Source organism: Neomonachus schauinslandi, chromosome 5 (genome assembly GCF_002201575.2).
Source record: "Neomonachus schauinslandi chromosome 5, ASM220157v2, whole genome shotgun sequence".
NCBI classification, from domain to species: domain Eukaryota; kingdom Metazoa; phylum Chordata; class Mammalia; order Carnivora; family Phocidae; genus Neomonachus; species Neomonachus schauinslandi.
Genome location: NC_058407.1, coordinates 97495930 through 97515001, shown reverse-complemented (window position 1 = coordinate 97515001; position 19072 = coordinate 97495930).

The following is a 19072-nucleotide window of genomic DNA, read 5'->3' as shown; positions in this document are numbered from 1 at the left end:
ACAGCCCGGGCTCACATTGGGCTCGCACACTGGGCAGAAGAGCAAGGGCACCAACCATGACCTCAGGAAACACGAATGTCCCTGAGCCTGCCAACCCTGGGAGGGGGAGTCCCCTTCCGATTACATATTTAACTCCCATATTCCATCAATTCTGAGAACACATTTATTCACATTTAACATGTCTGAAATCAGGATCCATCTCACCATTGCTGGGGCCTCACCAATATAACTGGCAGCCTTTTTTCTTTCCTAGTGGTGAGCAAACCTAGGATGTGTCTCCAGTCAGTTGGTGTTATAGATCCACTGTCACAGGGGAACCCAGCCAAGCCTGCGATTTGTGTGTCTGCTGGAATCCGGACTTTGTCAGGTCTTCTTCCTGAGGGTTTCTGGGACGCCTCGGGAATCGCAAGGCCAGCACGTCCGCCCGGCTTTTCACCTCCATCCTGGTGTCTCCGGCCATCCACCAGCCACTCGGGCTCAGTTGCCCAGGCTGCTACCCCTTCCTCTCACTGTGTTGTCCTTAATTCCCCAGGAATTGGCGATGGGCTGCATCCAGTGCGTGTGAAGGGTGGAGGAGAGCACAGAAGAACTATGGCGCAGGAAAGGAAAACCCAATGTCTGTGGTCATGACCGAAACTGGCTTCAGCATGGCAGCCATGCCCCTTCCGGGCTGTGACTCCCCACGTGGGACGCCCCCCCAACTCCGGCGCCCACCTTCCCCTCCCCGACACCCCCGGACGTGGACCCAAACACACAGGGGAGGCGAGAAGCCTTCACAATATGGTAATTTCTGCTTCACTGGACAGCCCCTGCTGACCAATTCAGCTCCTCCTTGTCACCACCTTCTATTCTGGAATAGGATCTGAGCTTTATCTTTTTTATAACCAAAGATGTATTAGAGTTTTTCTCAATGGACTCACTGTCTCTCCAGGACTTTCTCAGACCCCCGCTCTAGGAGATCTGCCATGACCCAGAGAATAGGGCTTCCTAAAACTTATCTGTGCCATGAACCCCTTTAGCAGTCTGATGACCCTATGGACTCAGAAAAAAAAATTAAGTGTAAAAAATAAAATACATGAGATTAAAAAAGATACCAGCTTTATTGAGATACAGTTGTCAAAAATAATACAAAACAAATCTGTGATACAATGATGTGCTTTTTTACAAACACATTAAATAATATCATCTATAAGCAAGTCTAATAATCACTGCAATTTTGAAGTGGTGAACAATATAAAGCCTATTTCTAGATACCTATCAAATTTGTACTGTACATAAAAAATATCGTATTGATGACAATATCACAGTTACCGCTGATTCTACAGTGGCTTTTTACCTATTTCATAACTGAAGGAAACGCTAAGTTTCAGTCAGAGTTGAGTGAGAACAAACATGACATTTTCACCAACCCAGGTTCATGGATCCCCTGACTGATGTCAGAGAAGGTTATGACCTTCTACCCCAGAGCAGCAGGCACTGAACTTTGGCAGCTTTTAGGATGCCCATTTTAGGGGAACCGGCTACTAGTGTAAGCACAGGGATGCAGACCCACATGGGGTGCCAGGTGGGGTGAGGGCCCTCTATTTGCCCCTCTAGAGCCACATTCTGCTCTTCTCTGCCACATCCCCCAGACTCTCTTGCCACCCAGCTTCCTATGGGGTTCTGGTAACGGGGGTCCTTTGCTGGAGACTAGAGCACAAGAAGAGAAATGTTGGAGTATTCCTTCCCCAGTAGCTGAGTCTCTCCAGGGTTGGGTGGACTCCCTGCACCCTTGTAAGACCATCTACCAGAACCAACCAATGGATTTGGAAGACTCGGGGGGAGTTCTAGCTCCAATGTAGTAGCTCTATAAACTGGGTGGGTCACCCCAACACTGAGTCTCAGGTTCCTTGTAAATAAAATGGATAAACAACGTCTCTCCCACCTCCTTGGAGGGCAGGATTTCCACACAAACGCAGATGTGATTTTAAGTAAGTCTGGCAAGTGCCGGTGGCAAAGGCCAAGGGGAATGCTAGCCCTTGTGCTGTAGAGGAGCCAAGAAGCCCTGAAAGGGGGGACAGTCCTCTCGGCTCCCCTCCTTGTCTCTCGTAGAGCTGCATGTGCACTTGAGAAACTGATTTCCATGACAAACTACCGTCCATCCTCCACATTGATGTCAGCAGCCTGCCTCTGCAGAATGCACTTAACTGGCTCTTTGAGAACCAGCAGGGAAGATAGCAGACCCACCACCTCTGAGACCCACCCTGCACCTATCCAGGAGGAGAGGTTATGCTGAACTCTTTGGGGGACTGATGGACCAGCAAGTCACACTTAGCAAGGCCTTGAACTTCTGAGCAGTGCAAAGAGGACACAACAGAAGTGGTGGCAGAGATAAAATGTCTGTTGCTTCTAGTGCAGGGGTCAGGGGCCCAGGTGCCAAACAGGAAGCAGCCTGGCATAGTGGAATAACTTCTTGGGCAAATTCCCTGCATCCAACACTTCCTCCATGCCATCCATTCTACAGTCCTGATTAATCTTCCCCAACAAACCTTCCAACACACCACTGAACTGCTCTAAGTGCCTCCTCTTTATTACCTGTCACAAGAGGCTTCTAACCCAACCCAATTCATTTTACAGAAGAAGAAACGGAGGTCCCCAGGAGGGACCTGATTAAGATCGGGTGGCTGGTTAGGACGCATGAAGTCCAGACTCTTTAGCCTATGTACAAAATCCTTCCACTCTCTCTGTCTTACCCACACAGGGTTCACTCTCTATTCCAGGCAGGCTATCCTCTTTACTGTCCCAGGAGCAAACATAATTTTGTCACCCTGCAGGCCTTATTTTTCATCCCCTTATAAGATAGTGAGTTGGATCACAGTACAGCTCCCAGGGTAGACATTTGTACAGTAGGAATAGAAGAAGCAGCGGAGATTGCCACTCCTGAGAGTGGTCTGCCCGGCCCCTCAGTGTCATGGGAATGTCTCACTATGTTTTGTGGATGAACAGTGTCTGGGAGAAATTCATGTCTTAGGGAAGAACATGTCAAAATAAGGGGGAATAAATGCATCTGACCAAAGACCATAGGCAATCACTTGGTAACAGCCAACAGGTATAGGAACAAATATTTTCTTTCTGGAGTCAAAGACAACTTTTATAGGGTACCTGGGTTCAATAACAGTAGTGTGTTATAGCATGATGGGGTTGGGTTTTTTCTTTCTTAATGTTCTCCAGATGTGGTGTGTGCACACACACACCCACACACACACACATACACACATGTGTGTGCACATGCATGCACACATACACATACACACACACCTACCCAAAACTATGGTTACAGTTGAGGGTTGACCCCTGGATACTACTGTGGGTCTGCACACTAGAGTAAGCATGCAACAGCAGAAGGCTCTGAATACTCAAGACTTTGCTACCTGTGAGGTCATTGGCTGCAGCAGCCAAGAACTATCATCATTCGAGGTTTACTGGGCCCATTGATTGGCAGTAAGAGAGGAAAGGTTTCTGTAATATAGAGACAAATTTGCCCCTACCCTTGTGAAACTTCAATTTAGAACAGAAGCCAACTGAAAGAGTGAAATCCTGGATCCTTTCTCTCCCAGGAAGAATTGACCTTGTGCCCCTTGCAGGCTTGCACCCATGTCTACCACTGTAACTGTCAATGGCATGTGTCTCTCCCACCCATCTCCCCTCTTTAGAGAGTGTACATGCACTCCCCAAGAGCAGACACTGATCTGACTTGTCTTTGTATCCCATGCTCAGTACCCAACCTGATGTGCAAAGCATTTTAAAAATGTTGTTTAAATGAATGGATGAATGAGTGAATGGGAATAGACATCAATAACTTTCTGGCTGATCGTCTGGTAAGAAGACTATCTGGAATGATGATCTTTCCTACCTTAATTTTTAACAGTCTTTGGGATCATTTGACTATTTATTTGTCTCTTTGTAGGGGAAATATGAACTAAGAAAAACGGAAATCAGTCTATTTCTATCTGTTCACAGCTCTTTTTAGAAGTTACAAGGGGGAAGTAAATGCCCATGATTATATCACCTGACAGTTATAAGATCATTTAATGTGCCTCATCTCTTCCTCAGTGAGTAGCAGATAGTTGTGTGTTTTCTATTGGGACAGTGCCTCACTCTGTACACGTGACCAGATATTCAAAGAAGTTGGGGAGTCATTTACGTCAAAACTCTATCTAAAAATTCAGATAGGGGCACCTGGGTGTCTCAGTTGGATAAGCGTCTGCCTTTGGCTCAGGTCATGATCCCAGGATCCTGGGATCGAGCCCCACATCAGGCTCCCTGCTCAGCGGAGGGCCTGCTTTTCCCTCTCCTTCTGTGTCTCCCCCTGCTTGTCCCCTCTCTCTCTTCTCTCTCTCACTCTGTCAAATAAATTAATAAAAATCTAAAAATTGAAGTAAATAGAATGGTTATATATCAGATTTTTGCTTAATCCTGTAAAATAAAAAGCAATATTCAAAAGAATTTCAATGGGTTATAGGAAGACCTTTTAAAATCATCAAAGAAACATTTAATCATTTTAGTGTAATTTTTATTATTATTATTTGTTCATATGGTCCCTTAACTAAACCATCGGTTAAATGATACAATATAAATGGAGGGACCTAATACTCTGCCTGACACATGATAATCGAAGCAAACAGTTTGAGATAAATGGCAGCATTAAACCTATTAATTGGTGGCTCTCAAATTTTAGGGAGCATCAGAATCACCAGGAGGGCTTGTTAAAACATGGATTGCTGGGTCCCACCCCCAAAATTTCTGGTTCAGTAGGTCAAAGGTAGGGCCCAAGGTCCTGCATTTCTAACAAGTTCTCAAGTGATGTTGAAGCAGCTGGTTTGGTGACCACACTTTTAAAACCAGCGCTATTGGCTCTTCTTTCCTACATGAAACACTCTCCTCCTTTGGCTTCTACGGTAGAGATTCCTTCTAATTGCTTATCCAATACCTATTTCCCTTTTTTCTTAGGAATAGACTCTCCTTTTATTCTGGGCAGCTGTGCAAATAGCACATTTCCCAGCCTCACTGCTGTTAAATGCAGCCAATAATAGGGATGCAGAAGTTGCCTGGTAGGATTTATAGGAGAGGATCTAAAACGTAGTGCAAAAAAGGTGGTACAAGCATTTTTGTCTTTTCCCTCTTCTTCCAATTATTACAGTGTGGATGTCATAGCTATAGCTCCAGCAGCCATTTGGACCATGAGGAACACTTTAGGAAGGAAAACATGTATAAAAGGTCATGGAGCAGAAGCATAGAATGCCAGCGTTCTTGAAGACATCATGGAGCAGTCATGCCACCTATCAATTACTTCAGATTTATTCTATGTGGAAAAAACACCCCAAATCTCTAAAATTTTAAACCACTGTTATTTTGGTTATTGTTATTTTGGTTTTCCAACAAACCTAATGTTGTCTGATTCTGCTTCCAATGCACTGTAGTGCTCTTTTTGTCCACCAGCTTCGCAGATTACTCCTCTTGATCACGCTTCCTCTTCCTCCTCCTCCTCCTCCTGTTATCTCTCCAATATCTTTTTTTTAAACCTTTTTTCTTTTTCGTGCCTTTTAAACCACAGCTTATCCAAAGATTTGACCTTACCTCTACTCTTCTCTCTTCTCTAGCCCATTCTTCTCCTCAACTAGAGGTGTTTATGACAATGTCAGCTAGCCTCTTTGCTCTAATTTTAGCCTTTCTTCTGAAAACTCCCAATTTTGAAACTGCAACCTTGCATTTGCAGAAAAAAAGCTGATACACATCTCCACCTATGTATCCCCGTGGAGTGACACATTCAGTGTTTCCAAAACTGAATTTCTCACCTTCCCTCATGAATCAGCTACTTTTCTTTTATTGCCCAATCTTTTTAATAGATTGCCCTGATTTGGACTTCATAATCTGGAAATCTTCAAGCCATCTTGAACTTTGCCTCCTCCTTAGGCTTGATAAATGATCAGTTATAAATCCCATCAATTCAACCTCTGTGACTGAACAGCCTCTCCATCCCAGCCCATCATTACAGTTCAGAGCTTCATTGCCCTTCTCCTGAGCCACTGCAATAGCCTCATAACTGCTCTTCCTGCCTCAGCTTCATGCACCTGTCTGTGAGTGTGGGAGTGTGGGTGAAGTACCACTCTCATTATATTCCACTCCCATGCAGTCAGCGTAATCCACCAGATATAGTCCACCATCTGATACCAACATATCTTTCCAAACATAGTTTCCACTACTTTTCATCATACACTTTATCTAAACTTCACCCAACCTGTATGACTTACCATCTTCAGCGTTTAGCCCATAATTCTGTGTTGCCATCTTGTTCTTTGGGCAGTAGGAACTTTCTACTACTTGCTTCTACTTCCCACCTGCTCATGCCTCAATCCTATGTATTCTCTGGGTCCAACAAAAATGTCACCTTGGGATTCCACTGAGCCTCCCCGATCTTTCAAGCTGAATGTTTTCTCTCAAATCCTATATTATTTTACATGCATATGTATATCTGAAGGCAATGACTTTTCATATTGCAGTAATCAGCATACATATGTTATCTTGTCAACTAGACCCGCTCATTCATTTTGCTTATTCTTCATAGTACCAACATGATAGGTGCTCAGTAAACATATTTTGGGTGAATAAAAAATATTTTTGTTTGTTGAGTGCACTCCTAACTACCGTGTTAAATGTTTGACTATTACTTATAGTCTATCCTCTCATTACCATGGTCACCACCTCCTCCACACCCACCTTTCAGCCTGCACTTACTTTAAACAAAATTGGCAAGAAGTGAGGGAAAGAAGGAAAGAGAAAAAAAGGGCTATGCCAATATGTTCACTTCTTTAAAAATAAATAAAACAGAAAGAAAGAGGTTAAGTTTTCATTGGCTTTGATGGATAAGGAGAGGATTGTGATTTTTGTGGCATGAAGGATATTTTTGCTCCTTTAAAAATATGAAGGATCTCTCTGGAAGGAGCCCAGCGCACTTGTTCTACCACGCATCAGACAATAGGGACTTTCTATTTGCAGCACACTTTATGCACTTTTACTGCTCCATTGCAGCCAAACAGTCCTTCAAGGAGGTCATGAGCCCTCTGAAATGATCAATGCCTTTCAGAGACTCCCCTGAGGTTCTTTTGAGAGCAAAGCCCTCTCACTCTGTTCCACTGCCGCACGGAAGGGAGAAGTTAAGTGCTATGAATCACACACTGGGATTCACTAACCTCATGTGGTGCACAGATTGGGACATCATGCCCTCCCCTTTGGCTGTGTGGACAGCTGTGTCCCCTGCTTGACACCACTGGCCCCCAGAGGCCATACAGGTGGTCCCTTCTGGCCTCCCAGGGGTATAGAGACAGTTAGACATGAGGAAGAGTACTGTGCTTGGTGTCCTGGGCCTGCAACATGCTATTTTACCCTGATGCTAATAGACCCCTTGGGTTCTCAGTTTTCTTATCTGAATACAACCTGCATAGAGGTCGCTTGTTTACTGTCCCAAGGAGATGGATGCTAATGAAGGGGAATTTTATTTATCCTTTTCCAGCTGGGTTACACTCTGAGGGAAAATACTTCCTGCCACCCAGTAATCCATCAAGCAGATGTAGTTTATTCCTATTAGATGACTATGAGGGATGGGATGGGCATGAGGATTTTCCTTCTTTCTCTCCCATGCCTTCTTCCACTTGAGCCCATGTTGGGGGCAGCCAATGAAGCAGCTCCTACTGAAAGGATCTGGTCACATTCAGCCTGAGGGAAAGGGGAAAAGGGGTGGGAAATTGGAATCAGGCATTAGCCCCTAGCCTTACTAACCAGTTCTCTCATACCTGAGGAAGATGGCCTCATCTTTTGAGGGCTGTGCTCTCAAAACTGTAATGATCTCTTTCTTTAAGACCTCGGCCTGTGGTGTCTCTTCCCCTCCCCTGGCCCAGGCTGATAGAGCAATAGGATCCCCATCTCTTCAGTCTTCTTATGCCTGAAACCTTCACTTAATCCCAATAAAACAAAGGCGCATGCTCTGATTTCCAAGCAGCAAGAAGGGGTGGAGTAGGGAGGGAGCTCTGGACTACACTTGGAACAGAGAAAAAGAAATGAAGGCAACAGGGGCTTTACTCCAGACTGTCCCTGTTTCTCTCCATTAAGGATCTGGAACTGGCACATTATACTGTCATGAGGATTAATGTCATTCTGAAGACTCTTGTATGGTCTTCATGAGAAATTTGTATTCCTTTTACTTTAATTTTATTTCTTGCAAGATAATAATCTGCATGTTAGTATGCTAAAGGAGTATTTGCCCCTTCCCTGCCTTGTGCTTTATTACAGTTTCAGGGCATTCGCTGACAAGGAGTAGTGCTTTGCCCAAATCAATTCTCTTGAACACCCAAGCTCTTTCTATGATGGTGGTGGGGGAAGGGGAGCCTCGCTTCAACTATGCACATATAAACATGGCTCTGGGCTTCAGGGAGGTGATGGATTTTAAACCTACAACATAGCTCCCTGCATTCTTAACGAGCTCCACAGATGATGCAGAGGTGGCCCCCCCAGATTGTGCCTTGAGAGTAGTGCCGGAATGGGCTCCTCCACCATCTGATCAGGAGCAGCCCCTGAGTCTCGGACAATGAAGCAGAGTGTGGAGGCTCTGCCCCCATTCCACGTTTCAAACAGGATGTACTTTCCCACAGTCACCATTTTAGACTACTAACTGCAGACTCAGGACGGTTCACAGAAAGCTATTAAACTGATCATCATTCAGACATTTTCAAGCATCTATTAAGGACCCACCATGTGCGAGACATGTTAAAGTGCTTTCGTGAGCAGTGCAGGCAATGAGAGGCGCTTACAGTGTGGCAGGACGGGGTGGCCAGAGTGTTTAGGGAAGTCTTCCTGACATAGTGGGAATCAGAGTTCTGTTTAGTGGAGGAGTAAACGCGTTCCTTGATATCATCAAGAGCCTCAGCCCCAAAGGCCCAGGTGTGTTTATCTTTCATCTGCTCTTGGTCCTGAGACAGCTTGTTGGATGCTTTCCTGGCATTAGACTATGGAGGAGACACAGCTGGGCCAGGATGGTGACAGCTCTGGACTGAAGCCTGCCCCCAAGTTGTGACCCTGCCTCAGCCACTAGTAGCCATGGTCTGTGGCCCCGATCTCTTTACCTCTCCGAACCTCTGCTCTAACCACGGTGCTTATACTCCCTCCAACATATATCAAGAGTCAAACGCAAGGGCCAATTGATTCCACTCCCAAGATTTTTTTTTATTTTATTATGTTATGTTAATCACCATACATTACATCATTAGTTTTTGATGTAGTGTTCCATGATTCACTGTTTGCGTCTAACACCCAGTGCTCCATGTAGAACGTACCCTCTTTAATACCCATCACCAGGCTAGCCCATCCCCCCACCCCCCTCCCCTCTAGAACCCTCAGTTTGTTTCTTAGAGTCCAGTCTCTCATGATTCATCTCCCCCACCGATTTTCCCCTTCATTTCTCCCTTCCTACTATCCTCTTTTTTGTTAACATATAATGTATTATTTGTTTCAGAGGTACAGGTCCGTGATTCAACAGTCTTACACAATTCACAGTGCTCACCATAGCACATACCCTCCCCAATGTCTCTCACCCAGCCACCCCAGCCCTCCCACCCCCCACCACTCCAGCAACCCTCAGTTTGTTTCCTGAGATTAAGAATTCCTCATATCAGTGAGGTCATATGATACATGTCTTTCTCTGATTGACTTATTTCACTCAACATAATACCCTCCAGTTCCATCCACGTTGTTGCAAATGGCAAGATTTCATTCCTTTTGTTGGCTGCATAATATTCCATTGTATATATATACACCACATCTTCTTTATTCATTCATCAGTCAATGGACATCTTGGCTCTTTCCATAGTTTGGCTATTGTGGACATCGCTGCTATAAACATTGGAGTGCACGTACCCCTTCAGATCCCTACATTTGTATCTTTGGGGTAAATACCCAGTAATGCAATTGCTGGATCGTATATGGTAGCTCTATTTTCAACTTTTTAAGGAACTTCCATACTGTTTTCCAGAGTGGCTGCACCAGCTTGCATTCCCACCAACAGTGTACGAGGGTTCCCCTTTCTCCACATCCCCGCCAACATCTATCATTTCCTGACTTGTTAATTTTAGCCATTCTGACTGGTGTGAGGTGGTATCTCATTGAGGTTTTGATTTGGATTTCCCTGATGCCGAGCGATGTTAAGCACTTTTTCATGTGTCTGTTGGTCATTTGGATGTCTTCTTTGGAAAAATGTCTGTTCATGTCTTCTGCCCAATTCTTGATTGGATCATTTGTTCTTTGGGTGTTGAGTTTAAGAAGTTCTTTATAGATTTTGGATACTAGCCCTTCATCTGATATGTCATTTGCAAATATCTTCTCCCATTCTGTTGGTTGTCTTTTGGTTTTGTTGACTGTTTCTTTTGCTGTGCAAGAGCTTTTTATCTTGATGAGATCCCAATAGTTCATTTTTGCCCTTGCTTCCCTTGCCTTTGGCGGTGTTTCTAGGAAGAAGTTGCTGTGGCTGAGGTCAAAGAGGTTGCTGCCTGTATTCTCCTTTAGGATTTTGATGGACTCCTGTCTCACATTGAGGTCTTTCATCCATTTTGAGTCTATTTTTGTGTGTGGTATAAGGAAATGGTCCAGTTTCATTCTTCTGCATGTGGCTGTCCAATTTCCCAACACCATTTGTTGAAGAGACTGTCTTTTTTCCATTGGACATTCTTTCCTGCTTTGTCGAAAATTAGTTGACCATAGAGTTGACGGTCCATTTCTGGGATCTCTATTCTATTCCATTGATTGATGTGTCTGTTTTTGTGCCAGTACCATACTGTCTTGATGAATACAGCTTTGTAATAGAGCTTGAAGTCCGGAATTGTGATGCCACCAGCTTTGCTTTGCTTTGCTTTTTCAACATTCCTCTGGCTATTCGGGGTCTTTTCTGGTTCCATACAAATTTTAGGATTATTTGTTCCATTTCTTTGAAAAAAGTGGATGGTATTTTGATGGGGATTGCTTTGAATGTGTAGATTGCTCTAGGTAGCATTGACATCTTCACTATATTTGTTCTTCCAATCCATGAGCATGGAACGTTTTTCCATTTCTTTGTGTCTTCCTCAATTTCTTTCATGAGTATTTTAAAGTTTTCTGAGTACAGATCTTTGCCTCTTTGGTTAGATAATATTCCTAGGTATCTTATGGTTTGGGGTGCAGTTGTAAATGGGATTGACTCCTTAATTTCTCTTTCTTCTGTCTTGTTGTTGGTGTATAGGAATGCCACTGATTTCTGTACATGGATTTTATATCCTGCCACTTTACTGAATTCCTGTATGAATTCTAGCATTTTGGGGTGGAGTCTTTTGGGTTTTCCACATAAAGTATCATATCATCTGCAAAGAGTGAGAGTTTGACTTCTTCTTTGCTGATTCAGATGCCTTTTATTTCTTTTTGTTGTCTGATTGCTGTGGCTAGGACTTCTAATACTCTGTTGAATTCCACTCCCAAGATTTTAACTTAAGGCATGTTTTCCCAATCTCATCACTGTTGACATTTTAGACTGGGTAGTATTTGTTGTGAAATTCTATCTTGTGCATTGTAGGATGCTTACCAGCATCCCTGGCTTCTGCCTACTGGGTGCCAGCAGCAACTCTCACCAACAACTTGTGACAAACAAAGTCTCCGGACATGGCTGAATGTCTCTAGGGAGACTTCACCCCAGCTGAGAAGCACTGTCACAGGATATCAAGAGAAAGATGGCTGCATGAGAACTCAGTTCTGCAGCAGCATTATGTATAATAGTAAAAACCATGAAAACGCTTTGCATCAACAGAGAGGGGTCAGGTAATTATGACACACTCATTTGTTGGCATATAGCCATTACAGATAAAAATATGAAATTATATACAAACAAAATTCATATAAAATTATATTGAATATAAAAGCAGAACATTAAATTATAAGGACACAATGCAGTTGAGTAAAAATGCTCTGAATCATAAAATCTGAGGATTAGATAAAAATCCCCTGGCCAACAACCTGATTTTCTGATCCTCAGATGCCTTGGGAGACATCTTTACTCAGGGAACATACATCCCCTTTGCCCCTATGTATTGGTTTCCTGTGGCTGCCACAAGAAATCACCACAAAATGGATAGCTTAAACCAACAGGGGCTTATTGTTTCATGGCTCTAGAAGCCAGCAGTCTGAAATCGAAGAATCTGCAGGCAAGTCCATTCTTCCTCTAAAGACTCCAGACAGAATTCTTCCTTGACTCTCCCAGCTTATAGTGGCTTCCAGTCTTCCCTGGCTTATGGCAACACCACTGAAGTCTCTGCTTTGACCTGCATGTGGGTCTCAAATCTTCCTCTCCTTCCTCTTCTTTGGACACCACTCACTGGATCTAAGACCTTCTCTAAATCCAGGTTGACCTCATCTCAAGATCCTTAACTTCATTTCGTCTAAAGACCCTATTTCCAAATAAGGCACATTCACAAGTCCTGGGGGTTAGGAGGTGGACATATGTTTAACTGGGTGGGTAGGGGTACAGTTGGGATCACAATATCCTCTACTGAAGAGCTACTCACTTCTTCCTGATCCAGGGCCTTTCATTCTTGGACAACTTCAAAGTAGAACGTTCTTCCTCGTGTTACATAAGCATCCTTACATATGTATAATTATCAGCACCCTGGAGAAAAACGTAAGGAGCTGGAAGAGTTGGATTTGTTTTCTTTTAGCTGTACGTTTTCCCAATGAAAAATAAAAACCTGTTTTCTTTCTTTCCTCATAGGATCCAGTCACACAGTATATGTGAAAGAGCTTTGTACATTTTGAACTACCAAACAAATATAAGGGACTCTCCCAATGATGTCACTTCATTTTTTAGATGCTTGTCTGTTTGGTGTGCTCTACCTGATAAGCATAGCCTTAAGCCTATGCTTGGGACATTAGCAAAGGAAGGTCATCAAAAAAAAAAATACTTTTTGGAATAAGATAATATTTGCTATTTTAAAATATCATGACATCAGATTTGCGATTTTTAAAAAGTTATCATGAAAAAAATCAGAATTTAGATGAACTTTCTTCTTCTCTTTCTCCTTCTTCTTGGAATGACATGGCTGGAAGCATCCAATATTTTCAAGTGCTCAAGGCTTCAAAGAGCATCCTGGCAGTGGCATGTGAGGATCAAAGGCTATCCATTCTTTTGAACAAATCAGTCAATACCTCAGTTTCCCTTTACACAACAGCCAGTAAGTTTTCTCTCCTTAAAATCTCCTTTCTCTTCCTTTTATTTATCTTTCTCTTTCTCCAGTCCTTACTCCTCTACCAATCTCTCTTCCATTCTCTCCCTTCCCCTCTTCTCCCTCTTCTCCCTCTTTCTCTCCCACCACCCCTTCCCAGGAAACACATGTCAGACATCTGGGTCCCAGCACAGGGAAGCAGTTCATCCAAGCTGAGAGGAGCACGGTTGGGTCGACACCTGACTTGGATACTGAAGGGCCTCTGAAATACTCCTGGAATCCCTCTCCTGATGCATAAAACACATTCATGTTAAAACATATGCCTTGTTTGATTCCCCAGGCCCATTCAGTGACCACTGCCCAGGGCTTTGAGAACACCTCTTCTCCTGCAGCCATGTGGAGGGCAGCACCAGAACCCAGGGCTCAGGTCCTACATAGGTCATTCACAAATGTAACCATGGCCACCTTTAGGGATTGGTGGTGAGCCCCAAAGGTGGCCAGCAATAAGCAGCTCCAGACATCCATTAACCATTGCACCAGCTAACCAAGGAACACCTGAAATGGGGGAAAGGTGTCCTTAGCTCTCTGAAAGCCAATGACCAGTTTTCTTATTGGCCCAAGTCATTAAAACTTTACTTTCAGTCATTGCTAAGGGTCTTTTTAGCTAAGAGTCTCTACTTAGCACAGGGCACAGGCCCAAATTGTGGTGACAAGAAATGGTCTGGACCAGCAGGAGATGAGATGTCACTACTATTTCAGATGGTATGGAACCAGGAGCTGTTTCTGTTGGTAAAGAAATCGCCCCCCTTCCTTGCCCCACTGCCAGCTGGGAGTCTACTTCCAGCCTGACTATGGACCTACAGAGCAGCTTTTCAGAGTTTGAATCTCATTTCCCCATCTATGTAGAGGATAAGCGCCATCTCTTCTTTCTCCTTTCTTTGCATCAGTGATGGTAAAACTAGAGGAAGCCATACCCACACCACTATTAATTCTGGGGCTGAAAGGGAAAAAGCACATCCCAGAGCCCTGGTGTCCATAATCCTCATCACACTCATGCAGTGGATTGAGTAGTGGCCCCCAGAAGACACATCCACCCAGAACCTGTGAGTGAGTGACCTTCTTTGGAAAAAGGATCTTCACAGATGTAATCAGGTGGAAGATCTGAGAATAAGATCATCCTGGATTAAGATGGACCCTCATTCCAATGACAAGTGTCCTCATAAGAGACGAGAAGGAACAGAGATACATAGGTGTGGCTGTGTGAAGACAGAAGCAGAGACAGGAGAGGAGTAGCCCCACGCCAAGAAAGGCCTGGAGCCACCAGAAGCTGAAGGAGGCAAGGAATGATTCTCCTCTGCAGCCTTCACAGGGAAGCTTGATTTCACACTTCTGGCCTCCAGAACTGAAAGAGAATAAATTTCTGTTGTCGTAAGCCTCTGAGTCTGTGGTCATTCATTTTGGCAGCCCTAGGACTAATACACTCACTAAGAAAACATGACAAATTGGCAGAAAATTTCAGTCTTATTAAGACACTCCCACATGTTGTCATGGAAAGGCACAGACCTGGGAGTCAGACAGACCTGGATTTGAATCTCAGCTCTGCTGCCTTTTGGGGCAAGGTTCTTAGGCAAGTTGTATAGCCTGTTGGGTCCCAGGGACCTCATCCACAGAAAGCAGAGGTGTTATGAAGAGAAAGTCAAGGTGCTGGTTTTGTTCCCTCACAACTTCCTCTTTTCTTCTCCATGCTCAGAGACCTCTGGGGGGTTCTTACTGGTGATCTATAAAATCAAGTCCAAGCTCCATCGTGTATGTTTAAGATCTTTCACATTTTGCCTGCCACCTACCCGCAGTCCTTCCAAAAACTCTTTTCCATCAGCTTCTCCTTAAGAGCCTCTGCTTTGGGCACTTACTTATACCTGAAACAGGTTTCTATCTATGCCCTCCCAATATTTACACATGCTCCCTGCTGTCCTCCTTACCCTGAGCCAGCTCCACCTGTTCTCCACCTCCCTGTCACCCCTCCTGTGTCACTTCCTCAGTGTTTCTGCAGCAGGGCCCTGAGTCATCCAGATTCAGCCGTGGAGCACTAGGATTCAGGTGATAGGTATGTCTGCATCCTGGGTCCCATCCACTGCTCGTCACGCCTCCTCTCCTATCCCTCACTTGTTTTCTCCCCACACCAGGTGTTAACTTGCTCCTAAAACTGCCTCCCCCCACCCAGGCTCATTCACACTGTGGTGTAAAATAATGACAACAGCTTAAAATATTGCCTCCCACAGGGAACTCAAAACCCTAAAGCTAAATAATGAATTCCATGCATCATCAAACATGGAGATATGAGGTGCAAAAGGGAGACAAGAAGGCCTCTCTCAAATCACACCCAGCCTCGTTCCCCCTCTGGTGGGCCTGCTGCTGGATATGAGGCAGCCACTGGCTCCACCCTCCCTCCCCATCCCCACCTTGGTTGCCTAGTTTATCTGCCTTATTCTGAGATTTAGATACCACAGGGCCTTGTCTCTCTGTGACTTTTTCTTGTTCCCCATCCAGCATTTTCCTTCTGTTTTCTTCCTGCTACTTCTTTTCTAATTGCTCCCTCCCGAGTAGGGGGGTTGGGGATCATCCATCTTGTGCACTAGGTATTCAATTATAGCAGACCTCCTCCACCCATCTCCTCCCTTCTCACTCCCTCCCTTCCTCCCGCCCTGCCTGCCCCCAGATGTCACCCTTCCGCCCCCAGATGTCACCTTTCAGGAAGAAATATATAACATTTTCCATCTGTAGCAGTCTATTGGCCACCCGCCATTCCCAACCTGAGTCCCCATTAGCTACGCCAAACTAAATGAATAAATAAATCTCTAAGGGGAGAAAGAAAGAGGAGGAAGTGCAGGTTCAGAGCTAATGAAGGTCACATCCCAGGCAGGCCTCCCAGTCCCACTTCTGTGAAATGAGCCCAGGACTGGGGAGGTACTTCTGTTTGTCTGTGGTGTGTGCTCTGGGTCAGTTCCAGAAGTACAGCGTATTATCTGCTGTTACTGCTCAGCTTAATTGGGTCTTCACATACCAGACAGCTAAGAAGCAGAAAGGCACAGCACCTCTTGTCAGGACGGACAATGCCTACTCCAATGATCAGTAAAATGACATGCCAGGTGTATGTGGCACTTTGGAGCCTGTTGACCATGGAAGGCTGGGTAGATGGACAATATTATCATCATTTCAGGGATGGGAAAACCATCTCGCCCAAGACTGAAGATGATCCTGGAGTCAGATCTACTAATTTCTCTTCTAGTTTTCATTCATTGACAATCATATTCCTCAAAAAGGGGGCACATACCCTTTGAGAATGCCGGACTTGATGCAAGGAGGTATAGGAAATCATGGTGTAAATGAGATGCTTCTCCCTGGATGGTCAGTGTCACTTGCTTATAAGTAATCTGAGATATAATTTAATACTAATATCATCACACCGTATGTACATAGATACTTACAAGATATATATGTATCAATATATTAAAAATATTTCTAAGATAATATCTGTACACATTATGCATATATATTATATATACAAGCATATATATTATGGAATAGAAAATTTTTTTCACGCTAGCTTTTATGATAAAGCAGAAGACAAAGTAATTCGAAGCTGTTTTCTCTATAGCGTTGGATCCCTGGGTTACAGTATCATTCCCCCCATGATTTCGGAATTGCCCTTGAAGGCACAGTTTAAGAAGCTCTGCCCACAGCACCCCAGACTGATCTGGTGAACTGACTCCAACCCCCACAGAGCCCCTCATTTATGAATTATCAACATGCATGTATGACATACGTAGATCATTCAACCAGAACAGGCTGAACCTAATTTTGTAGTCCCTTAGCCACTACACTTGTTCCAAAATCTGTACTTGGCCCACCTTGCTTATCACCAGTTCATCACCTTAAACTGGCCCCTCTCTCCTTCTTTGCCATCTACCAAGTCCCTCAACCAGAAACCCGGGGGAGACCATCTTTCTTAACTTCACTTAGGGCCACACCCTTCCACTATATTCAATCCAATCCATCACTCAACCCAAAACAGACCCCCAGCACACATGATCCTCTCCACCTCTGCTATCCAATCCCTGGCCTAAGCCCCCATCATAGCTTACCTGAACTGTTGTAATAGCTTCTGAATCTTTCTCCCTTTCCCACTGCTGCTTCTCCCCATTCCATCCTCCATACATGAACAAGAAGGATCTTAGTACAATATAAATCAATGCTTTCACCCCTGAGAACATCCCATTGGTGCGAGATAAAAATACAACTCCTTAGCACAGCCTTTGAGGGCCCTGAGTGGCCTGCCCTGAGCCTTCTGGAACATCCTCATCTCCTACTGGCTCTTCCCCACTCACTAAGCTCCAGCTAAGCTGGTCTCCTGCCCAGGCCTTAAACAGACCAAGTTCCCTCCTGCCTGAAGGTCTTTGCATGGCTGGCCCCTTTCCCTGGAGACATCCCGCTTACTCCTGTCCTGCCTCCAGTCCATATTTCATAACACAGCTGAGATGTTACTTCTTTTAAGCCTTCCAGGTCACTCAGTCTAGAGTAAGCACTTCCTCCCACTGTTTTCTCTCATGGCATTTTCTTCATAGCACCTCCCACAACTTGTAGTTGTGGAATTTTTAGTTGTTGCTGTTCTTACATAGTTAATGTCCATCCCCTTCTTTAGTTTATAAACTCCTTGCAGACAGACATCATATCTGCTTTACTCAGCATCGGATGAGCAATGATAAGCCTAGAACCTGCTACCTAGAAAGTGCTCAATACTTTATGAATGAATGAATAAACTGCCTGCAAATGCCACCTTGGATTGCTTTTACAGTAAACATAATTAACAGTTGAAGAACAGTGGTGAGTGTGTATTTTCCTAGTAGGTACAGGGTTATTCTGGACATTAAATAAGACAACATACATAAACTACTTAGCCTAGTCTTTGGCCTTCAGTATGTACTCTATAAAGGTGTGCTATTCTTATTTTTCTTATTATCAGTAAGTCTCAGAAAGGTACCTGATTTTTCAGCCACTATCCTAGAGACTAGTAACTGTCCCTGGTATCTACTTTTCCTTCTTTCTTCTAGTAATAGAACCACACCCCAACACACAGACACACACACACACACACACACAAAACTAGCTGGACACATACCCACTCATTTACAAATTATATTTCTCAGGATTTTGCAGATGGAAGTAGCCTCATGACATAAGTTCTTACCAATAAGAAAAATGGCATGAGCAAATTCCATGTCACTTGCTTAAAGTGACACACACCACACTTCTTTTCATTCCCTTTCCCATAGCCTGAAAGAGAGACTTGGTTAAGACCCGGTTTCTATCATGCAAAGGAGGACAACATCCTAGGCAATCACACAGTCATATTACAAGGAAACCCAAATCCTTGTACAACCTCAAGGAGCAAAGCTCCCCTGCCAGTCTGAGCCACTCACCTCATACTATTATGAAATAGAGGAAAATTTCTTATTTAATGAGACTGTATTTTCCAGTTGCCTTGTTATAGCAAATGGCCTAGTTCACACAGTTTTCACTGGACATCTTAGGGAGAAAACTGAGAACTTCTGTACTGAGACTCACAATTCTCTCAATCTAATTCTCTTTCTCGAACTGTGGTGCCACCAAATGTGATGTGGAAGGTTATGGTTGTTCTCCCTGAGGTCAGCCTTGGAGACTAAGGAATATCCACTCACTTCAATATCTCATCCTGAATCTGTCACCAGGTACCAAAGTCCTCACCCGGTTGTAGTAATTGCAAGACCTTG